Raw genomic sequence first — 25726 nt, 5'->3', positions numbered from 1 at the left:
GACCACCGAAATCCTGAGCTGGATAGAAGGCCCTGTCCATAATGCTCGAAACATTCTATACTTGTAAGAGATCCAGCGTCCTTGCTGGCCAATGTATGGTTTGGAAGCATGAAGACCAGCAATAGAAACTCTCATTGTACGCATATAGGTGTTATCTCACCAGAATGTAAGTTCAGGATGGTTTGCACTGAAGGGCAACAAAATGGCGCATACAATATAGTTGATGTACTACTGTGCTTTAAGGATACCACAGACAGCAACCAAATGGTGGCTGCTATGAAATGAAGTGGCACCCCAGCCCGTCATACCCACTTGTCAGGCCATATGGTGGACGACAGTCCAATTGATATCCTACTGCTGTCCAGGTTATCTCCAGACACGTATTTGCTGCCCTTTGGGCGTCAGTTCAAAGTGTTACTCATCCCTGAAGACAATTCTACACCATTCATTGCGATTCCTGGCTGAATGTACCTAACACTGCTGCAAATGGGCTTGCTGGTGTACAGAGGTCAATGGCATTTGGGGCAAGGGACACCATGACCTCAGTCCCATTTCAGTGCGCTACCTATTAATAGTTGTTGTGGTCACTGAAACAGCAGTCATATGTCAGATCAATGATACTGTTGCATCCAGGGCTCTGAGTGCCTCTAAGAATTGTTCTGTCTTCACTTTCTGTCATCTCCCTAGCTCGGCCACTTCCTTATTGATACTATGTTTGACTATGGCTTACCCATTCCTACTGAAATTGTCAAATAATCGCATTGCCACTATTCAAATGTTGAGCATTTCACCAATTACTCCCACCAATTTCTTTGAGCCCAACAACATACCAGCTCTGAAATGCTAACATCTGCATGTATTGTTTGTGCACCTGTCTGTGAGGCATAGTTACTGTCCACTTGATTACACAGTATGAAATTCACGAAGACTTAATGCCCTGATACTGGCATGTCCTGTGTTTACTATACTTGCCAGCTGCAGGGTGAAATTATGCTGCAGCATCATATATTCATCCATCAGCTGCCAAACATTTTAAGAGAATTATAATCATTTTTTCAAGATTTTCTAGGCTCAGTCATTCCTTTCTTTTCTTTATGTTAGCATAACGACAACATTTCTCATCACCAGTTATGATACAGGATAGGAATGGTTGGTGTTGTTCATGAGCCAACTGGTGATGAGCGAGCTGAGATGCACATATGACCACCCACTGATTTTTGTGATTTTGGCTTAGAGCATGCAGTACCCATACACTCGATTTTGAACCATCCCCAGTCTTTGGAAATGTCTCAACATGGTGGAATCATAACAGTTCATCAAATTTGCCAGTTCTCAAGTACACTGATGTGGGTGACTGTAGATTAACATGTTTAAATGAACGTGGGGTGTCACTAATGTCAAAACAATCGTCCTTAAAATAGGAAAAACATTTTCTTGCCATACTTTGTCCAATGGTACTATCCCCGTACGCAGCACAAATGTTTCTGGCTGCCTCCACTCCTGTCATCCCTCTCTTTGAACTCAAGAAAGAAGCATATGTCAGAAATGTTCCCACATGGCATTCCATTTTCTAGTGTCCACAGCTCCACTCACTACCTCCAAATGAAAAAATGACAATATGTAAACTCAAATGGTAACAGTGAACTACAAATAAAAAATGGCAATCAATAAAAAAATGCACAGCATCTGGAATACCATCATAAGAAACGAAAATGTTACGAACTGAAGCAATGTCCTTATATGTTCAAGATAGACACATTTTTGAACAGATGAGATTCTGACAGCTATACTGACTTTAGACAGAATTGTAATGACCTTTATTCATTTCACTGGACTGAGCTGCTAGAGAATATTAATTTCTTTGTTTATAATTCTTGTCATGTTCCATATTATTTTTCCTGTGTCATTGCTCACAGCTATAATTAAGACGCACAACTTACCATTGAACCTGGTCAACATTTTGATACTGAACATAAGGAGAGTAGTTCAAAATGTGTTCAGTGAACTCAAAAGCAAACTTTTATTATTCCAACTGACCAAGTATCTGAATTAGTTTTGGTCTTTCACAAATTCAGTAAGTGGTTCAAAGTTACGTACTCAACTGCTCAGTAACGATATTGGGGTGAAGGTGGCAGATGATAGATATAAAGCTGAAGTATCAAATTTGGTCTTTCAAATTTTTTTCACTGTGGAACTTTGTAATACAATTCTTCATTTACTCCTTGCATGAAAACCACAATGCCAGATAATATTGTAGTCATCACAGAATAGACATAGACCTACATTGCTCTCTTGTGTCAAGAAATTGGGAAGTGAAAAGTACTGTTAATATTCTATACAGTTCATGCAAAAGAAGTTGCCCCCTTCTATCAACAGATCATTTCAGGTTACTGGAAAAACTAATGATGCTGTGTTAAGCAATTAGACAATTGCTAGCTGCTAACAGTTTTAAGAAAAAGTTTATTGGAGGATGAAGATATTAACAGGCTCATATTGTCTGATGCAGAACTATGGAATTTATTTTTTGATCATCGATTATGACCTACTTGTAGAAAAAATCTCATCTACAGCAAACAACACAGATTCTGCATACAGAGATCCTTGAAACTCGATTTTGGTGTCCTCTTTTTTTTTCTTTCCTATGATAATATAGTATACACTATATTTTAAACCATATATATCCTGAAACTTTAATATTTTAATTACGAGCATAGCAATCATAATAATATTAATAATATTAAACAAAAATTATCTGTAATAGGACAAAAATAATTTCAAAAGTTAAACATACAAACTACATTTAGCATAAGCTGCAAGGTGAAATACATTAGCAGCCTGCTAAGACAGTACAAATACACTATCACAACACCATGTCTTTGATGAAACATACACTGCCTTCAAAGCAGATTCTCATAGTATAATATATGATAAAGAAGATAATGATTATCTTCAGAAGCTTATTATAACTCATATTTGAGATTTCTGAATGCGGAGAAATTTTTTTAAGATAATGTTATTTTGAAAGACTTTAATATCAACTGCTCAAAGAGGCCTCCTTGCATTTTCCAAACATTTAGTAACTCACTGGATCATGCTCCTCTGCAATATTTCAGACATACTTGCATACACAGTTACATGAGCAGTTGGATGTTCCTTTACTAGGTCTTGTACATTCCTTGCCAATAGAATAAATCTGCACACAAGGACAAGTGCCTCTGGAGGAACAAATATAAAGGAATTAGGCAAATACAGAGGCTATGAAACTGGACTTATGTAACTAACCCATTTCCAGGAATGGCTCTACATATTCCTTCCAGAGTGCGCAAGTGCACCATTATGTTGTAACTACAACCCCCTCAGAATGTAAAATGGAATATCTTCCAGCACCTCAGGCAAATTGTTTATGAGAAATGGGTGATGGTTCAAATGGCTCTGAGCACTATGTGACTTAACTTCTGAGGTCATCAGTCACCTAGAACTTAGAACTAACTAAACCTAACTAACCTAAGGACATCACACACATCCATGCCCAAGGCAGGATTCGAACCTACGACTGTAGTGGTCGCGCGGCTCCAGACTGTAGCGCCTAGAACCGCACGAAATGGGTGATGCAGTCAACTGATTTAGGAAGTGGGGACCTGAAAGACAACATCCTGTAAATTCACACTAAAGCAAATCTGATATACATGATTTTAGGAGATGTGCAAGCTGCCTGCACACCAATAGTGGCATTATGCATATTGAAGTAATCCTCATCCATTACTACTGCTTCATCAGAACATATTAAAACTTTTAAGAAGTTATCATTCGGTTAATATGATGGTTGAATCCATCCACAAACTGCATCTGTAGAAGGTAATCTTCTGGATGTAGGTGTTGAATTATCAAATAGTGATGCAGGTGGATCTCTTCACCATGCAACATGTCAATTACTAATCTTTGCAAGATATGCCACTGTGTTGTTACATCATGTGTACTTAGCTGGGTCCTTCATATATATCTTCAAAAATGGCATCTTTTGCAACTGCGCTATGGCTAGTCTATATGTGGCCTGTGTTCAGTGACAGTCAACTAAAATAATTGGCCTCTCAAAGGTAAAACACCATATGACAAAATAAATTTTTGTGTGGATAACATTGACCAGGATACCTAATAGCATATTGACAAGCAGGAACTTTAGCCATATAATCTGATGCACCAAGGCCCAAACGCTTATCAAAATATTTGGCATTTTTTTATGCCATAAATGGAACTGAAATGAGCATTTGGTGTCATTGGCCGGGCGGCCCCTTGCGGGGCAGGTCCGGCCACCTCGGTGCAGGTCTTATTACATTCGACGCCACCACCTGCGTGCTGGATGGGGATGAAATGATGATGAAGACAACACAACACCCAGTCCCTGAGCAGAGAAGATCTCTGACAGTCAGGTAAAGAACACGGGCCCGTAGGATGGCAATCCGTCACGCTGACCATTCACCTATCGGGTCGGACTTTATGCTATATAACTCTCTATACTGTTATGCAATAAACTAAAGGGCAAAGTACAGCATGTACTACTTCCCATCTATGGAACAGAACATGTACACACTTCATTCATCAAAGGGGGCCACTGCCCTTAAGAAACATCAACACTGTTACAGCTTGTTCTTGGTGACATACAGAGTTAGAAATATCAACATAGGTTTTTATTATTTTTTTTTTATGTAACTCATATCCTGATAATATCCACTATGTACAGAGTTTTCAAAACACTTTTGCATCAATGGTTCACAAAAGGAGTCACATAGCTATCTAGGTCATGATGTCAACAATTTTTTGGCTGTGTGTGTGAGTCACAACTTACAGAAAAATAGCTTTCTTTCTACATTGTCCAACCCTACTCCACCATTCGCGAAAGGCTTAACTTTCCAATTACATTGTTTTCTTGACAGTAACAGGCAAAATAGGTCAAGATTTCCATCAATGTAACTAATAATAACAATGACTGGACATCCATACAAAAATGGTCTGCAATTATTAGACTGAATAGTTAAATGTATAATTAGTTGTTATTCAGTGCTGATGATTGTGATGATAAAAATAGTAAGAAAGTTTGGCATTTATCTGTGAAATGGCTTATTTACCCTATGGACAATGCGCTATCCTAATGAACGTAATGTGTAGGAGACATGAAAGTGGCATGCATTATAGTTGTTACTAATCAATGGAAGAAGGGTTTGATGAATTACGCGAACATATACACTTAGATAGTGTGGTTATGGGAGGTGGACAATAACATGGAAACACAAAAATACAAGACATTATGATACCTAATACAGTGTAGGAAAACTGCTGCTATTGAAAACAACTTCTAATCATATCAAAATGTCTAAATACAGGTTGCCCTGCACAGTTTTCAAGTGAAGCTTAAGTCATGTTGAGTGATTAGCTGAGAAAAGTATGTAGCCTATAAAAAAATTTTAGTGTGAGAGTGGAATGAATTGAATGGCAGCCCAATCTATAACATTTATTATATCACTGAAGTGGGTAATGGAATAAGAAGTATCATTCATAAATAAAACAATAAAAGTTTTCCTGTTTTATTTTAAACTTTAGATAATACTTGAGTGACTAGGTGCTATTTTATAGCATACATAATTGAGTGCAATGAATTAATTATTTCTTAAGTCTTAAATATATGTGCCATATTTCATACAATAGTTGTTTCATCATTACAGCATTGATTATTTAACAAATTACATATTTTGAGTGTTCATTGACATACACAGACAGACATATTAAAATTTAAAAACTGTCTTACATATGCCAAGTGAAGAGCCAAATAATGTGACAAGGCAAAATATTTTTACTACATATTTGAAGATCCAGTGGTAAAAACTGTTACTAATATGGTAAAGACATTAACGCATTTCAGTATAGAAATTTTCCAAAAATTAACACTTTTGTGGCTGGCCTATAAGGAACAAGCCGCTAAATCATTAAAAACCTTTCTGATAAACATCTTATCAAGCAAACTCATGTGAACACACATGATGAAATGTGGAGGCATATGGAACAATAAAATGTAGGCTTTCTACTGAATGATGAATAAAATTTTTTCATGAATTAGTAAACTACACAAAATCAAAGAAATATTAGTGCTACACTCATTGTGATGCTGGCTTCACTCCAAGTGTGTGTTTTGGGTTTCTCTATACTCAAGAAACTGTATCTGTTATTAGACTGCACTCATGCTTCAGCTCCACACCTTATGCTGTGCCCTTTATACAACACCCTCCAGTTACTGCATTAACCTGAAACAGAGTGTCCATAGTAGTTCAGTACAATGTATAATCAAAAAGTAAAGGAGGGAGACAATTTGCTTCTGCCTTTAAAAAAACTCATCATTTCTTACAATAATTCGTAATATTTGATTGTGTTAGTGATTTCTCACTTTGGTTATGGAGATTACTTCAGCTTCCATATAACTGCTGCAATTTCATTTTACCTAATGGTAGATGGTCTTGGGCAGAGATTAGTTTATTAATTGTGACTGGAAATTGGTCTTATTTGGTTTTTAAATGCAGACATAATGATCTGTCTATGACAGATTATTGTACTACTAGCCAGCATGCATTAACCAGTATCCAGTGCTTGTTGTTTAGTACCCTGGAAAGGTGACCCACAAATCTGCAGTATTTTTGTTATTTTCATTGCAGTGAGTCAAATTTCTATTGAATTTGTTGTATTTTATGACAAGAAAAGAGCTACCAATGATTATTATGTGACATGTTTTTAAGTCCTGTACGACATCACAACTCTTTATCAAAATAATACATGGTTGTCATTGTGTACTACGGAATAACAGGTCTTTCCATTTTCCTCTTTTACCTTAGTTGTTGAGCAGTTACAGAAGTTTATGGTAACAGAGGATTTTTCCCAACATTCTTTTGATTTTGTATTTGAAACTGACCTTTTAAATTCCCCAGATGATTCTTTTTAAGAGTACCATAGTGTAGTTGCATAAATTATGGTGTACAAATGCAGTGATAGGAATCATAGTAATAAATCAGCACAACAAACTTTTTTTGTTATTTTAATAACACATCACCATCATCTCATTTTATGTACCGCATTCATGGATCCTATTAACCCACCAACATCATACTTCATCAGCAGGTGTCAACATTCCCAGTATTTATATCTGCTGGTGAATCTCAACATTATTGTATTGGATGTGGTTGATCCACACTTTAATCAGATCATCCAAAGGGCAATGAACTATCAGGAGGAATGATGGGTTCTGTACTACCAAGTGGCCATCTAGATTTTAGTTTTCAATTAACTAAGACAAAGGCTGTCATGATTTATTTTCAAAGAACGCAAGTAATTTTCTTACTCATTTTTACCCTATTCAGGTTTTGCCCCATCTCTAATGACTTTACTGTAAATAGTCGTTAAATCCTAATGTTCCTTCCTATTTTCCTAAGATCAATATACATCAGTTTAAGAATATCTTAATTCATGACCTCATATTACCATCAACAGTTGCAAGAACTTCAGAGTGGTATGTTATTCAGGCCAACACAATAATAGTAGTAAATTGTCTATTTTAAATGCATTTTAATCTGTTACTTTCCAGGTCAAAAATTATTTATATCAAATAACCTACCTCATCAATAGCTCAAAATCTTAAACATGGCTGTGAAACAGCAACTGTGTAATTCAGAACAGATCGAAAAATCAGCCAAAAGCAGCACCCTCTGTAGACCAGTTTTTCCTGCTCGCTTGAGCCTGTATATTTCTAGCTATTGAATTAGTCTCTGGCATAAAGTATATGTAATTTATGCATGTATTTTATTTTGAGACACCTATTCTGTTTATATGATAACAAGAGCCTCTAACTGTGGGCATTTACTGAGTAGTCTTTCTACAGTACGATACATGTAATCTCACGCTATCTAAAGCCATGGCTTGTGGTAACTCTTGTTTCACCAATTTCATTTATGACAAGAGGAGCTCAGCTTCATCTAATCAATTGGTACATCATGTGATGAATAAATGAGTACATTTACTTCAGAAATGTTTTTCTATTAATATTTTTTTTCTGTTAGTAAAAATCATTTTGTAACTGCTGTATACATTTTTAGTGCCAATGCTTCTGAAGAAGATATTTTTACAAATATCGAAACCATGATCAAGGGAAAATGAACCTTTATTGGCAATTGGTTGGCTGATATTTCACATCAATATATACTGTTCTGGAGCCGAAGTACAACATAGCACAATTTAAAATAAGAGAGTTGACTGTTGTATCTCTTCAAGGCTGTTAATACCGCATAATCTGCCCTATCACCCATAGCAACTTTTGTCTGAAGCATTTTTGTCAATCACAAAAAATGCTCATGTTAATCTTGCTATCTGTTTTACATGCTTCTCTCAATGTTTAAAAATCAGACAAAAAAGTAAGAATAATGAAAGTGACCAACTCAGTTAACAAATATACCTAATTCATGTCCAAAACTGGAAAATTACAGTTTGGCATACATTATTATATGCAGCTTAGGTAGTAGCAATTGGAAGGCAGCACTTACGCAAACTGCATGAAGAAGAGAGCAAAATGCAAATGAAGACATCTATTAAACTGAAATAAAAGTAGCAAAGAGAATCTTAAAAGACAGGCTATGAACACTATGGGATCAAAAACCGATTCTGATAAGCAAACAACAAAGGCATGACCTTACTGAATCTTTTTGTGTACCGTAAATAAAGAGAGCCAAAAACCAAACGGGACTTACAGTAAGATCAGCGATAACACTTCAAATGCTTTTTTTCTTCACTATTTATGGTCTGGAAAGAAACCACTGTGCAATGCACAAAATTCATGTAAGCAAATGGGGCAAATGACTACTCAGCCAGAATACCAAAGTGTTAGTGAAAAATGTTTTTTCTAGAATTCAGATATGTTACACAATTTCTTGACCAACTACAAAGGAGACCTACAACATAGTATTCGTACCTACTTATTGAGGTGCAGCAGCAGTATCACACAAAGAAACATTGATTACAGAAGAAAGTTTTCAGAGAGGAGCAGCTGTAATAACAATTACAGGAGGTGAAACAACACAGCCAGAAATTGATAAAAAAAGAAACAGTGAGAGTGACAGCATATTCAGCTAATGAAAGATCTACATCATCAGATGATCTACCCTCAAAGAGAATGCAAGTTGCTTAAAAAAAAAAAACTACTCATTGAAGAAAATGTATGTTTGAGAAAGATGGTATCAACAACTGTTGCTTAGAATTATTGAAAAAGTCAGAAAAACAACCCGGCTTTGAAATTTGTGCTATAGAACGAACTTCACTAAAAACATTCATTGCATGCCTCTTCAGTAGGCCAAATTCAAACATAAATATATTCATTACAATGAAATGAATACCCCTATCTGTATACAGGCATTGATATAAGTCAACAGGGACAGTTGAAAATGTGTGCCCCGACTGGGACTCAAACCCAAGATCTCCTGCTTACATGGCAGATGCCCTATCCACCTGAGCCACCAAGGACACAGAGGATAGTGTGACGGCAGGGACTTATCCCTGGTATGCCTCCTGTGAGACCCACATTCCCAACTTATTGTCCCACACTATAATCATAGTGCCCCTACCTATTATACTCATTACTCACAGTTTTTTGCTGATTCCTGTAAGAGTTCTGGCACTGTTTGTGCATCCCCACAAAAGGAGAAGATGGTCAAGTGGCCGGTGAGCTTTAACTATATATATATATATATATATATATATATATATATATATATATATATATATATATATATATATATGAAGATGGTATATGTTCTTTCGGACATGTCCAAAAGAACAGATACCATCTTTATATATATAAATATATTTGTTCACAAACTTGAAGGTAGTCTTGAAGGTGTCTTGAACAAAACAAGGGCTCCTACTGGAGGAAGCATAGATGTGAGGACAGGGCGTGAGTTGTGCTTGGGTAGCTCAGTTGGGAGAGCACTTGCCCGTGAAAAGCAAAGGTCCAAGTTCGAGTATCAGTCTGGCACACAGTTTTAATCTGCCAGGAAGTTTCATATCAGTGCACATTCTACTGCAGAGTGAAAATCTCATTCAGTGTTACAATTGTTTCAACAACCACCAAATCAGGGCATTGTTACCTCTCGCCAAACAGATGAACACACTAAATCACAGATCAAGTACTATGTTAGCACTGAAGATCGTGAGATGAAGCCTGCCACACCCTTAATTAACTGTGGTACATCAACAGGTGTGCACTGTGTACAATGGCCGCCTGCTGCCATCTCCACCTCCCACCTAGCCAGTGCTAGTAATATACCGATCAGAGACACTGTTAATTAACTACAACCCATTCATTTTCATTCTAATGACTTAGCACACACTGACATTATGGACAGACATACTCCAGAGTACTGCAACTGTTGACCAACAATTGCCACCATGTATGACCACCTTCCACTGCAGAGAACTGATATTTGCAGGTTATTGCAGACAAATCCATCCTACAAGTGACCTACCTATGCCAGACCATGCTTTTCCATGGCCTACACCTGAAATTTACATTCTATGTTATACCATACATCACCCGGGTGACGTCACACTTGTTAAGTTTGTACTGTGCCCAGTGTCACGTCATAACGACGACGTCACATTGACAACAGCCGTGTCATGCTCTGAGCCACACCTGCCACATGAAGTCACTCAAATAGTAGGCATACCATGTCTACCTGCAACTGCACAGGGTTTTCACACCTCGTGAGAACAGCATATCAGTATGGCGAGCTTGACTGCAACTACGAATCACACACTGTGTGAACACAAGGACTACATTCAACAGCTGCTGGGTTGGGTGATCCACACTGATGTGCCATCCACCACCCTGTCCACCGCACTGTATTCCTTGCTTCCCCACTACTACACCATCCTTCATGACGCCAGTGCACCAGCTGTGACACCTGTGCCACATTCTGTGATAACTGGTCATGACTCTCTCATTACCAATACACCTACCGCAACTACCGTGCTCCAGCTGCCGCCTTTATCAGTGCCACCAAAAGGTCTTCATGAATCTACACCATCTACTTCACATGATTACAACCTCATACAGGTCCTGGTCACTCACCACCAGGCAGATTACCGCCAGCCACACACCAAGTTACATCTGCCACCACTACAAGTTAATTCCCTGCAAGAATGGTTCACACTCTGCGAGTGCATGATGCAGTTGGCCAGGATCACAGATGACTGTGACGAGTTTTTGGTGCTATTGAATCACCTCCCTACCAACATCAATCTTACCAGTGATGTCCTACTGCATGCACCAACCACTGGCAGATATATGCATGTGCAGAGACTACAGACATTTGAACGTGCACACCATCACTGATAGTTAGCCCATTCCCAATATTCAGGAATTCTTCCGGCAACTGGCTAGTGCAACCATACTTAGCGTGATCGACTCTAAAAGAGATAGTTGGCAGATCCCAATGGCCATGAAGGACATCACAAAGACTGCAATAATTACTCCCTTTGGCCTATTTGTTCCTCTTTATGCACTTCAGACTAAAGAACGTAGCCCAGACTGGCCAGTGGTTCATTGATGGGTTGTTTTTTTACCATGCTCTTTTGCTATTGTTACTTGGATGATGTACATATATTCTTAGAAACAACTCGAGGTCATGAGCAACACCTGCAACTAGTATTCAACAAACTAGCAGAGCAGGGTGTTGTTGTCAATGAGGACAAATGCCAACTCTGGCAAAAATGTGTTACATTCATAGGCCAGCTCATCAACACTTCGAGAATCCATCCCACCCCAGAAAAGAGAGACCAAGTACGGACCTACCATCAAGAATGGACTAGCAAAAGTTCCGCCTTTTCTTAGGGGTAATTAATTTTTAATACAACACCTCCCCCATGCCGCAGAGACACTCGTCCTGCTCACAGAGTCACTCCGTGGCAAGAGCACATCAGGCAAACATAAGCTCACTTGTATTCCTGATTTGCAAGGAACTTTTGAGAACATCAAACCAGAGCTTGATCAGATTACCACCTTTGCACTTTCATCCATGGACACTCATATGGTTATGATAGCTGACACCAACGACCGAGCGATTTGGGCAGTGGTACAACAGGAAGTCCCCAGTGCAACCCAACCCCTATGGCTTTTCTCGTGGAAACTTACTGACTCCCAGAAGATGTTGTCAACTTTTGACTGAGAGCTTTTGACGATATACAGAGTGATTCAATACTTCCCACATGACATTGAGGGCTGTCAGCTTACTATCTACACAGACGCTGTTAAATACCTGCCACCCAATACCTCCTCTTGACAATTCTGCCACCTGAACTTGATTTCAGAATATACCAATATACTACAGACTTACACTATGTATGAGGGAGCAGACAACACGCTGGCTGACTTCGTCTCATGACTCGCTGCCATATCGGCACACCATTACTTTGACCAACTATTGGAGGCACAAGCAACTGACACCAACTTTCAAAACCTGCTATCTGGACACACAACAGGCCTCCAGCTCAAGAAGTGCACCATTGCAGGCACAACAAAACTAGTTTGCTGCAACGTATCCCATGGTAGGCAATGACCTGTCATCCCACAGAACTTCAGGAAGACAGTTTTCGATCTCCTCTACAACTTGTCTCACCCCAGAGTATGCCTGACACTAAAACTGATAACAGATAGTTTCTTTTGGACTAACATTAACTGGGACAGCACTGCATGGACGAGAGCCTGCAACCAATGCCAATGGGCCAAGACAGAACGTCATGCCCAGCCACCCTTCAGGAAATTCTCCAGCCTGAATGGCTGTTTGCAACATGTCCACATAGACCCAGTGGGGCCCCTCCCACATTCAGACAGATACAAGTACATGTTCCATAGACAGGACAACTTGATGGGTGGAGGCCACACTCTGACTGATAACTCAGTTTACGCCATCGCCCAAGCTTTCATCACATTATGGACTGCACACTTTGGCTGCCCAGAGTCCCTGACAACAGACCAGGGCCAGCAGTTTTAGTTGACCCTGTTCTCTGAGCTCTGCCACCTCTGTGGGTGCCACCAGTTCCACACAACGGCCTTCCATCCCCAATCCAACGAACTTGTGGAACAGTGGCACTGCACCCTGAGCACAACACTCGTACACCACAACCAGGAGTGGACGGAGGCTCTCCCCTGGGTGCTGCTGGGCATACGAGCTGCCTACAAAGATGATCTGGGTGCCCCACTTGCAGAGGTGCTCTATGGGGAACTGATCACCCTCCCAACAGAGTTTGTACCACAAACCACCAACCCTGTGGATGTCAACCTAGTAAAATATGTCAGGAACCACATCCACCACGTCCACATCCTATCACCATCCCACCACAACAAACCAATCATCTTCGAGCACAAGGACCTCCAATCATGTACACGTGTCATGCTCAGGTGCAAATTAAACAATAGACAGTCAGGCTATAGCATGGTCTTGAGGTCATTAGAGCACTGCATGCCCCTTCCACCTATGACTGACACAGCAGGTCTTAAATCTACTCTTTCTTAGGACGGCTACCTGCTCTTGTCGGCCCCAGAGAATTTTATAATACTGGATGGCACACTAACAGCCACCAACACCTCAATGGACATCGCCACTGTGCCAATGGCACAACTGCTTGACATCACAGGCCAGCCACACTTTACAGGCACCCAGATACCTGGCAGACTACAATATGTTGGCATTACCCATCGCCAGCAGGACAATACATAATGATGTACACTAGTCACCATGCAGCCCTCTAGTGATTTGAGGGGGGGGGTCCTCTGGGGGGATTTAGAAGCACTCTATCCCCCAATAACATCGCTGCCCTACCACAGCAAGAACAACTGTATCTTTGCCAGATGAGTTTTCTGTAGTACATGCTCTATGCTAAACGCATTGTGTATATGTTGCAAGAATAAAAGTACTCATGTTAAGTGCTAAGAATGTGAGTGATCACATCATTGTAATTACGACGACTGCTTCCCATTACATACACAGTTACTAAAAAACCAGTTTTCAATGACAGTATGAAACTTACAAATAGCCTTAGGAGATAGAAATTGTTTTTAATGACAAGGTTGGAACAAAATCAGAGGCAAGACAGAGGAGCAGTAGGCAGGAATGTTAGTAGTGCTTGCTGTCCATTCCAAAGTTTCAGTCACAGAGGATTATCAGGGGGAACTATTAGTATAGTTTGTTTTGGCAACTAACCAAGCTTTTTGAAGAAAAACTAGAAAAATGCAACAGGGAACTGAATAACAATTTAGGAGGGGGGGGGGGGGTAGAATTGAGGCATTAAAAAGCAAAACTAAATGAAGATTTGATTGGTAGGATTAAAACAATAAAAAGTGATGACAAGTTAAAGGAGTTGAGGAAAGAAATTTGGAGACTGGCATTCAAGTGCCTGAAACAATAGGGAATCTTAATAAATATAAATTAGTTGCACACTCAGGGGACAAATGAATCAATGTACAGATTGATTCTGTTATACGTGAAGTGACTCAATTTAAAACAAAATTGTCCTGATATAGTTGAGAAAATTGGAAAACTTTTGAAATACTGCACAATGTGATGAAACAAGAAGGCCAGGTATTAAGATCAGAAATGGATCAAAATGACAATAATCTTGAATGTAAAATTAATAACTTGAAAAGTAGGTAGTCAATGATAAAGTTGTTGCACTAGAGAAAGTTGTAATGTAATTACATGTAATTGTAAAGTAGTTAATATTCTTAGAAAACTATCTGAATTGGAGGAAAATTTTGTAACTAGAAGTTTCAGTAGTAACAGTAGTGGGATGAGCACCAATGTGCCAATTAAAAGTCTTAGAGGAAATAATAACCTTAACATAGTTGACTTTTATCAACATTTTTGTTATAATTTTGATAGTTGTTTGACTGATTTGCTTAAGATAAAGTTTGTAAAAGAGTCTTTGGATGAGGAAGCACTCTCTTGGACTAACCAAGATATTCATGCAGAAATGACATATTGTGCTTTTGAAAACAGCTTTCTGAATAAATTGTTAGAAACTGAACAAGCTTGTATCAAAAGTTAATTCATAAATGGACCAATTAGTTAGAAGTGAATGGCAACATGAAAGATTTTTGAGAGAAGCACCTGAGAAAATTAATAATCCTAGATCAATCATTTAATGAGCTTACACAAAAAGGTGTATGAAAGAGCAGATTACCAAGGAAAGTGCAACAGGGTTTAGTTTATGGGGCAGGCGATTCTATTTTGATTTCTGAAATATGTAGACAAACTGGATAGGGGATTAGAGAGAAATTATGTACATAGTTTTTAATCAGAATTTCCATAGTGTGACTCAGCGCAAGAGTGGGGAATTACAGAAGGAAACGGGGAAGAAATTATCTGTATAATTATGAGGGAAGACGTCAGAAAAGTGATCCACAGTCGAATGACAGAAATATTAATGAGAAAGAATACAAGGAAATTTAAACAGATCATTGGAAGGAAACGCCAGACCATTTAACTACAGTAGATATGAAAATAGGGGTAATGATGAGGTACATTAGGGATCCGCCAACTGAGATCTAGTCACTTTGGTGTGGGGAAAAATAGAAGAAATCAGGCTAATTATCACAAAAGAATTATGAGAGAAGGATAAACTTTGAACCATACAAGCAACACGATAAAGACAGGAATAGATATCACATGAATAGATTAAATTTTGATAGGAAATTCTGGGAAACAATGAGCATTGGTATATGTGGGGAAAATCAGGACTAGGTTGCATAGAAGAGTACAGTGGTATCCCATTACAAACTGACTTCAGGATCATACGGAGCAACAGAAATCGGAGATGTCACCAGCACAAGTCACTGGGTCATAAACCTTCGATGGAGCAATATGGATGAGGAGATGAGGCAGGAGATGCTGTATGCACGTCCACACCTGAGTGCAGACCATGAACAAGCTCCTAAGCAGTCAGTTCATCAGTGCATCTGATGATCGCAATGTGGTTGCTCACTGAAGTACTGTGCTCACTGGACACAGATGTCTGGCCATTCACCTGTAAACTACATAAGATAAAGTTGAAGAACCACAAGTAATGGACTATCTGCAACATTCTATGTCATCCTGTACCACTGGTCATAGGAAAGCAGCAGCTTGAGTGGGGATTTGCTGTCCTTTGTGTGGACTGCTAAAACACCACAACACAAACAGTTGTGTCTGGAGTGGTGCTGTACCAGGTAGCTTTGACTGCTGATGAAAGCTGTCACATTCTGTTCAGTGATGAATCGTGGTTCTGCACTAACCTAGATGACCATTGTCAGCAAGTATGGTGGCTACCTGAGGAATAAGCCAATTCTTCCCATTTCTTAGAGAGGCATAGTGGTGTTCCTCCTGGTGTGTGACATGTGTGGGACATATGCAGTTGGAGTGATATAGCACCCCTAATATGTCTAGATATCGCTCTGACAGGTGACATGTCATAAGCATCCTGTCTGACCACCTGCATCCATTCATGACCATTCTGCATTCTTACAGACTAGGTCAATTCCAGCAGAACAATGAAGCACAACACATAAAAATAATTGCTACAGAGTGTCTCCAGGAACATTCTTCTGATTTCAAACACTTGTGCTGATCACTAAACTCCCGAGATATGAACAGTCTTGAGTGTATCTGGGATGCCTCGCAATGTGCTGTCCAGAGGAGATCTCCACCCCTTAGTCCCCTTAGAGATTTATGGGCAGCCCAACAGGATTCATGGTGTCAGTTCCTTCCATCACTACTTCAGACATTAGTCGAGTCCAGGCCACATTGCGTTGTGGCACTTGTGAATTCTCGCTGGTGCCCTACATGATATTAGGCAGGTGTACCAGTTTCTTTGACTCTGCAGTGTTTAATCAGTGTGTGTGTTACTACTTTTCTATATATTACTGAGCAAGGTGGCGCACTACATAGCACACTGGACTCCCATTTAGGACGATGATGGTTAAAACCAATGTCCGACCATCCAGATTTAGATTTTCCATTATTTCCATAAATTGCTCCAGACAAATGCTGGGATGGTTCCTTTGAAATGGCACAGCCGATTTCCTTCCCATCCTGAATGCAAGCCAAGCTTGTGCTCTGTAGAAAAGGAGAAAGATTGGGTTTAAGCTAGTCTACAGATTAGCTTGAAAGTAAGATATCTGCATAAGTTTGTAGGTCTCAAATAGGTCCCTTAAAATTCTGTTCCGTGGCAAATCAGTCATGACATTAGTACATAAATTAACAAATAAAATTATTTTATATCTTCCTTATGGAATGAGCATTGCACAGTGTCAATTGAAGAGTAATAAAGGTATTTTTTTTCTTCTAGTATAACAGCTATGAACATCGTAATCACCTCAAATCCTGATTGAATTTTTATGATGAACTTCATGGGCTAATAGACATATTGTGAAACAATTAATATGAAAAATTCCTTGAAAAGGTATTTACAAGGTGTTCTTGATAAACATGACATATTATAGAGTAGCATATTGATAACCTGATGTGAATCAACTGAAGCAGTGATTATATGAAAGGGTTTCAGTCAATAAATTTAAATTTGTGCATCATACATTTCCGCTAGTGACCACTAGTTCTTGCATGAACTCAATCCTCTAGTCATCATCCATGAGTGGCATTTTAGCCTTCACTTGAAATATGCTGTAGTTATACTGTTCACAATAGTTAACAAATGTAAATGAGTTGTTCTCAATATTTCCAATAAACTTAAAATATTTGGCCATCTGAGGAATGGTGCTAGTGGATCAAGCTTAGCTAGCCACAAGAATGGATATTAAAAAGAATGTAACGCTATTACAAAACTTGCCAAGTGACTTGGCAGTGAAGATGGAATCTTACACAGAAAAATGATGAAAATGGCAGAAAATCAGAATTTAGACACAGCAGTGTACACTTGGTTCACGCAGGTACAGTCCATAAGTGGCCCTTTGAGTTATGTAAAAGTGCTTCACTGAATAAGAAACTTTGGGATAATACTGACTTTAAAGTGACTACTGGCTGGCTTGTTGCTTGTTGTTGTGGTCTTCAGTCCAAAGACTGGCTGGATGCAGCTCTCCATGCTACTCTATCCTGTTCTTCCCTCTTCATCTCTGAGTAAATACTGCAACCTACATCCTTCTGAATTTGCTTAGTGTATTTGTCTCTCATTATCCCTCTATGATTTACTTCCCTTCAATACTAAATTGGTGATCCCTTGATGCCTCAGAATGTGTCCTACCAACTGACAACGGATCCATTCTTCTAGTCACATTGTACCACAAATTGCTCTTCGCCCCACTTCTATTCAGTACATCCTCATTAGTTACGTGATCTACCTATCTAAACTTAAGCATTTTTCTGTAGCACCACATTTCAAAAGCTGCTATTTCCTTTGTGCCCATGTTTCACTTCCATACATGGCTACACTCTGTACAAATACTTTCAGAAAAGAATTCCCGAAACTTAAATCTATACTTGATGTTAACAAATATCCCTTCTTCAGAAATGCTTTCTTTGCCATCACCAGCCGACATTTTATATCCTCTCTATTTCAAACATCATCAGTTATTTTGTTGCCCAAATAGCAAAACTCATCTACTTCTTTAAGTGTCTCACTTCCCAGTCTAATTACCTCAGCATCACCTGGTTTAATTCTACTACATTCTATTATCCTCATTTTGTTTTTGTTGGTGTTCATCTTATATCCGCCTTTCAAGACACTATTCATTCTGTTCAACATCTCTACCAACTCCTTTTCTGTCTCTGATAGAATTATAATGTCTTCATCAAACCTCAAGGGTTTTATTTCTGCTTCCTGGGTTTTAATTCCTATTCCAAATTTTTCTTTTGTTTCCTTTACTACTTGCTCAGTACACAGATTGAATGACATCAGGGATAGTGTACAACACTGTCTCCCCTGCTTCTCAACCACTGCTTCCCATTTGTGCCACACAAATCTTGTACTGCTTTTTGTTTCCTGTATTTTATGCCTGTCACCTTCAGAATTTGAAAGAGGGTATTCGAATCAACATTGTCAAAAGCTTCCTCTAAGTCTACAAATCATATAAACAAGATAGGTCGTAGAGTCACTATTGCCTCAAGTGTTCCTGCATTTCTTTGGAATCCAAACTGATCTTCCCTTAGGTCAGCTTATACTAGTTTTTGCATTTGTTTATAAAGAAATCGAGTTATTATTTTGAAACTGTGCCTCGTTAAACTGATAGTTCATGTTATAACTTCAAGTTGAACAAATATATTTCAAGGACAATGCAATACATGAAAGTCACAGATCAAGTAAACAGAGTAAGATGTGTGTCACTTTAACAGTCAAATCATAACTGAGTCCAAGTCTCGCGGCCGCTGGCTGGCTGGCCGCTTAGGTGGCGCTGCTGCTGCATGGCTGGCAGACAGTGCCACATGTGGAGGATGCACATAACTGCACAGCGGCACTTTGAAAGATTGGCGAGTCACAACAGTTCACTAATTTTCACACCGGTCAGCTCCTTCTTTCTTAGGAATGGGAGTTATTACATTCTTCTTGAAGTCTGAGGGCATTTTTCCTGTCTCATACACCTTGCTCACCAGATGGAAGAGTTTCGTGCATGGCTGGGTTTCCCAACGTTATCAGTAGTTCTAATGGAATGTTGTCTACTCCCAGGAACTTGTTTCAACTTAGGACTTTCAGTGCTCTGTCAGATTTTTTATGCAGTAACATACTGCCCATCTCATCTTCATCTACGTCCTCTTCCATTGACATAATATTGCCCTTAAGTGCATGGCACTTGTATGGACTCTCTATATAAACCTTCAAACTTCCTGCTTTCCCTTCTTTGCATAGAACTGGTTTTCCATCTGAACGCTTGATATTCATACAGGTGGTTCTCTTTTCTCCAAAGGTCTCTTTAATTTTCCTATAGGCAGCATCTATATTACTTCCAGTGATATATGCCTCTACATCCTCACATTTGTCCTCCAGCCATTCCTGTTAGCCATTTTGCACTTCCTGTTGATCTCATTTTTGAGACGTTTCTATTCCTTTTCACCTCCTTCATTCACAGCATCTTAATATTTTCTCCTGTCATCAGTTAAATTCAATATCTCTTGTGTTACCCAAGGATTTCTACTAGTCATCATCTTTTTACCTACTTCATCCTCTGCTGCCTTCACTATTTCAATTCTCAAAGCTACCCATTATTCTTCTGGCTGGGTTATGCACTTTATATCTAGGCACTGAAATGGGGAATTGGACACTCAAGGTGAAGAACTGTTTGCTGACACTGAAGCAGCAGATTGTTTCAAAGAGACTTTAAATAAATTTATCACCAAGTGCTATAAGAAAAAAATATCTACAACATAGATGAAATTTCTTTGTATTGGAAGAAAATGCCAACAGAATCGCTAGTTTCCTAGAAAGAAGTGTCAGTCCCTGGTTATAAGGCAAGAAAACCTTGCATCATTGCTACGGTGTGCAGAAATGTTACCAGAAGACATAGGCTACCCCTTCTGTTCATAGGGAAATCCAAGACTTGACACTGTTTTAAGGGAGTAAAAAATAGTTGGTCACCTACAAGAATCAAAAGAATGCAAGGACAGATGCAAGCATTTTTACAGAATAATACCACCCTGTATTTATTTCTGAAGTGTAAAAGCAACGGCATGCAATTGGTAATTCTGAAAATGTTTTGTTGTCCCCAAGTCATCCCTCAAACTGTTCAATGCAAAGACAAAATGGAAAGTCTAAAGTTATTTTCTTGCCTCAGAACATTACTCCAGTCCTCTGGCATTAACTTATAGGATGCTGTGCACACAGTAGTAGACGTTCAGACTGCTGTTGAGGACACTACTCTAGCAAAACATTGGAACAAACTCCTTCCATCAGATGAGCACCTAACTGGAACTTTAGAACCACCAACCATACATCTGTATTGCAACAGCATGGGATGGTTAAAGGATCTTCAAGATTTGGAGATTATGAACTGAAAAACATTCAATACTGGTTCAAATGTGATACCAATGCTCCTGGTTATTGATTACTGACAGATGATGAGGTCATTGGCAAAGTCATCAACGACCAAGATGCTTGCAGTGACAATATAGAGGCTAGTGATGACTGTACCATAAAAGAACCACACAGTGAGGAAGTTTTTCACTGCCTTGCAAACTTGAAGAGTGTGACGTCGTGCAGCTGTTGTGTTTAAGATGTGCGTGAGATTTAGTGACAATAGAAGCATGTCTCAGGTCTGGAGAAAATGTTAATTTACAACTCCTTTTCATAGTTGGTAGGGATGCTTTAATAGAAAATGAGTAATTTATGTAAGCTAGGTACAGTATTTGTAATACATACAAAATACATGCACTTTTGTATTTAATAGACAAATCTGTTTCTTCATTTCATATTCCTCCAATGACAGTGGTACTTTTTTTTCTGAAAAATGATTAGTTATGTAAAAAATCAGTTATCTGAACACCCCCAACCCCAAATTGTTTTGGATAATTGATGCTATACTTTACTCACTACTTGCAATAATACTACCCTTACAAATGATCGTTTACCACAGAAAATTATGTCATAAATATGAAGAATATGTTATGATTTTTGTCTGTTTCTTTCAAACATTCATAATTATGTGAATGACAATGGTTCCTAAACTTGTTTTTTGAGCAACTCAGTTCTACATTTCTCCCACTTTCAGGTTTTCATCATTACAGTCACCCAAAAATTAGAAAAATTCTGTACTATTTACTAACTGCCATTCAGAGATTAAAATGCATATGCCTACACCTTCCTTGGAAATACTCTGATTTTTCCTGTCTTGAGACAAAAATAACCTAGACAGTATTCATCTATATAGATCTAAAAATGGATGCAAAATACCCAATTTTTTAGTGTTTCTTCTTTGTATTCTTGATTATTACTGGCTAAAGTGCAAAGCTCAAAACAGAAGCAAGAAATGCTTGTAATGCATACACACCATCAAAACTACTGTATATGATTTAGGGACCTTGCCAGACATGCAAATGGAAGATATGAACATGTCAATTTGTGTGACATTGCCCACATCCAGCAAGGGAGCCTGCAGCCACCAGTACAATAGGCTGGTCAAATAAATGCTTACAGAAATGGCTAATATAAGACCAACCAGTGGCTAGATTGCTCTCAGTTGCTATAATCCAACTTTTCCTCAGCAAATGAACTATGACCACCACTGATGTTTATGTGGACAAATTTACATCTGTGTTGTATAGTGCTCTGACAGCTGAGCGATTGGTTTCCAGCCCCTCTAGTCATAGGTGGAACTTTGCTTCATGTTATAATTTCAATACACATGCATCATAAAGAAGTAGTGCTTGGTTTTATATCATATTCAAACAGAAACTATTGCACTTTCATTTCTATCAGGAACTAAGGCTTATATTAATTATCACCAAGTATTATTGTTTGTTTTCATGGACTAATAGACAATTGAAACCTATTGTTACAGAAAGTTTATTTGTGTTTAACAAACTGTGATGACACTATATTTGAGCTTACAGTATGTGACCCACGAGAATTTCATAGTTCAGTTAAAATTCAGTGACTGCCTTTCTTCATAACCAGGATAAATAAGTAACAATATGCAGCCAGTATTTCAGCAATATGCCTTGGATGCCTTGGGTGAGGTGGTATTTTCATTCAGTTTTTGTTTTGTAATCTTGCTTATTTCTTGAAATTTAATTTTTGAGCCTTACGTATATTATCTGTGCTAATAAAATAACTGCAAGTATCATTATAAGCTTCTTCATCTCTTTCACAGTCTTAGTCTGAATCACAGTGATATTATTCTCCACTGTCTAGTGTTTCTTCCTCACAGGGTAATTAATGTAATATACAAGGTGTTTCTCATCACCATTTAAAAATTTCCGAAGTGATGTAAATGATGCTGAGTCAATTAATTTAAGACACGTGGGATTGCAAATGTCACAAAATATCCCAAAAGTGGGTGACAAATGTTGAACGGGTGATGTCACCACCTGGAGTACTTCATTGTAGATGCACCAGTTGAACCTATCAGTTTGTTGCACCTGCTCATCTCAACCCTACTCAAGTATTCCCGTCAGTGTGGTTCTGGGCTCCCATGCATGACTTCAGCGCACGGGGCTCAGAGTTTGAGTCTTGTGTCTGGCGAGCAGTATTTTTTCATTCCATTAAACAATTATGTGTAAGGTTTATTATTTTATTTACTGGTCTCGCAGTCACCACTCGTTAATACAAAGTACAATACAACTAAAACGTACAATATTCCATCACAAGTAAATGGGTATAAGCTTCCATACTGCATTGTTACCAGTAAATGATTTATGTTTTCTTTACTACATAATTTCTGTAAACAGAAAAAAGGAGGAAAAAGGAAAGAAGCACAAAATAAAAACAGCTTTTACTTGGTTACAGAAAGGACCATAAATTTGCAAATTCAACATTTACAACAGACCACATTCACAAAAGATGTCTGAAATTTGCACTGTTTGCTTTAGTGCAACTACTACATCACTCAATAATCTCTTCGTGCCCTAGGGCAACTGCTGCATGTGCAATGAGGTATGCCATCTGGTGATGTCAGATGTTCAGTATTTCTCATTCCTTTTTGGGGTATTTCCAGACTTTTGTAACTCCATGTGCCTTAAATTAAATTACTTGTCTCATCATCAACTATGGCACTTTTGGGGCTTTCAAATTCTGATAAGAATCACCCTGTATTCAGTGTAGTTTTCAGATATTATTCTTATAAACATATAAAAACATGGTGATCATAACACTTTGATCATAACCAACAAAATGAATCACAATTTGAACTGAGTAGCACTTCTGGTAATATAATAATAACTTGAAATTAAATTATTTATGTGATCAAAGTCATGGGATTGATCATATCAGAGTATTGTAGTATACCATGTAATAGGACGGATGAAAGAGAATATGACTTACTCTATTCAGTGTTTAGGGCAATATTGAGTACATCAAAGGTGCAAATGTCAAGTACTGTTGGATGGAATCAATTGCCAATAGTACTTCTGAACTAATTTATTGCAAGTATGATTGGTAGCTGGGAGAAACTATTTTGTAAGATGAACTTTTGTTGTTGTTTAAGATATTTTCCAGGTTTTTACTTCTTTTTAAATGGCTAGTTTTTCAAAATACATGGAGTCGGCTCTGTTCAGTTTCTGGAGTCGACTCGGTTCAGTTTCATACATTTTGTGATTAATTGTTTATCTTGTTCTGTGAACCTTCAAATACTCTTTTAAAGTTATGCACATTAATTTTTTGAGGTTTTTTTATACACTAGTATAGTAATAGCATGTCAGATGACTAATGTTTTTGTCTACTGTGGAAGTGATTTTAGAAACTCACAGTAACAACTTACCTCTTCCAGTTGGGGATTCCTCTTATGTATCTGCATCTGTATGTATTGCAGTAGCAACTCCCAGTGAGCTACTACTACTAGCATATAATGGAAGACCAATGTAGTACTCAACATCTTGTGGTGTTGGGAGAGGCCATTGTAGCAACTCTTCCTCAGATCTCTGCAGGATGCTAAGAGGTGGCAGTGCTGAAGGCTGCTGGGCACTGCTTACTTCTGCCTGCTTGCCTCTGTATCATACAAAGCAGATCAAGTTCAGAGGGCAGCAGATTTGTTTGAAAGGAAGAAAGGAATGAAATAGAGGTTAGTGTCCAATGTTTAGTTGAGAGTGTAATCACTAGGTACAGGACTCTAGCTTATGGTGGATGAATGACAAGGATGGATGTGGTCTTATCAAAAGACTCAATCAAATATTTTTGATGCATGATCAATAGAAATTATGGAAAACCAACATTGTGATGGAGAGGCAAAAATTGAAACCACTTGATCCGTGTGTGAATCTAATACCCCATGTGCATGTTTTCATTCAGTCCGGTTTGAAATTTGACAGTCTGCTGAAGGATCTCTGAGTATTTACAAACATGCTGGCCCTTATCAATCATGGACCACAGAACTAAAAACCACAGGTATGCTGGAGAGAGAACACAGCTATTGCAACAGCAAATGTAACAGCTGGTATGCCATGCAATCAGGAAATCATCTGGCCATTGCCATGAAAGATAAGCCAAACTGTGGGACACAATGGCATAGTATGCACCATCATGGCGGTTGCGCAGACAGCAGGTGAATAACAAACTAGGATTACCTTAATTCAGGAAAATTTGTTATCCACAGAATGAGCTACCATTGGTAACACTGTGTTGATAATAATGTTTACAACTAAAAATAGTGAGCAAACTTAAAGGAGAGGAAGAGTGGGCCAGTGTCTGATTAAGTGAGACAATATGGAGGTAGCACATGTTGATTCTTTAACAAGATGAAATGGTTAGTTGTAAGGAATAAAACGATTTTGTCAACATTTTATAAAATTTTACTGTACAAGACTGGCACAGAGTCTAAATATTTTAACATTCTCAAAATAGACAATGACAGAAAAAAACATGGTAAGGCTCTACACATCAAGTGGCACAGTTGGTCTAACAAATGTGCCTGGGTGAATAGCTGAGCATTTGGTGAATGACTGTCTAGCAATGGTGAAAGTGCAATGAAGCAGGCTGGTAGTGGCAGGGGCTCACAGTGTCACTGGCATAGATGTAA

The sequence above is a fragment of the Schistocerca serialis genome, chromosome 3, assembly GCF_023864345.2.
Source record: "Schistocerca serialis cubense isolate TAMUIC-IGC-003099 chromosome 3, iqSchSeri2.2, whole genome shotgun sequence".
Classification (NCBI taxonomy): domain Eukaryota; kingdom Metazoa; phylum Arthropoda; class Insecta; order Orthoptera; family Acrididae; genus Schistocerca; species Schistocerca serialis.
The sequence above is the reverse complement of the archived record's forward strand: the minus strand, read 5'-3'. Positions refer to the sequence as shown.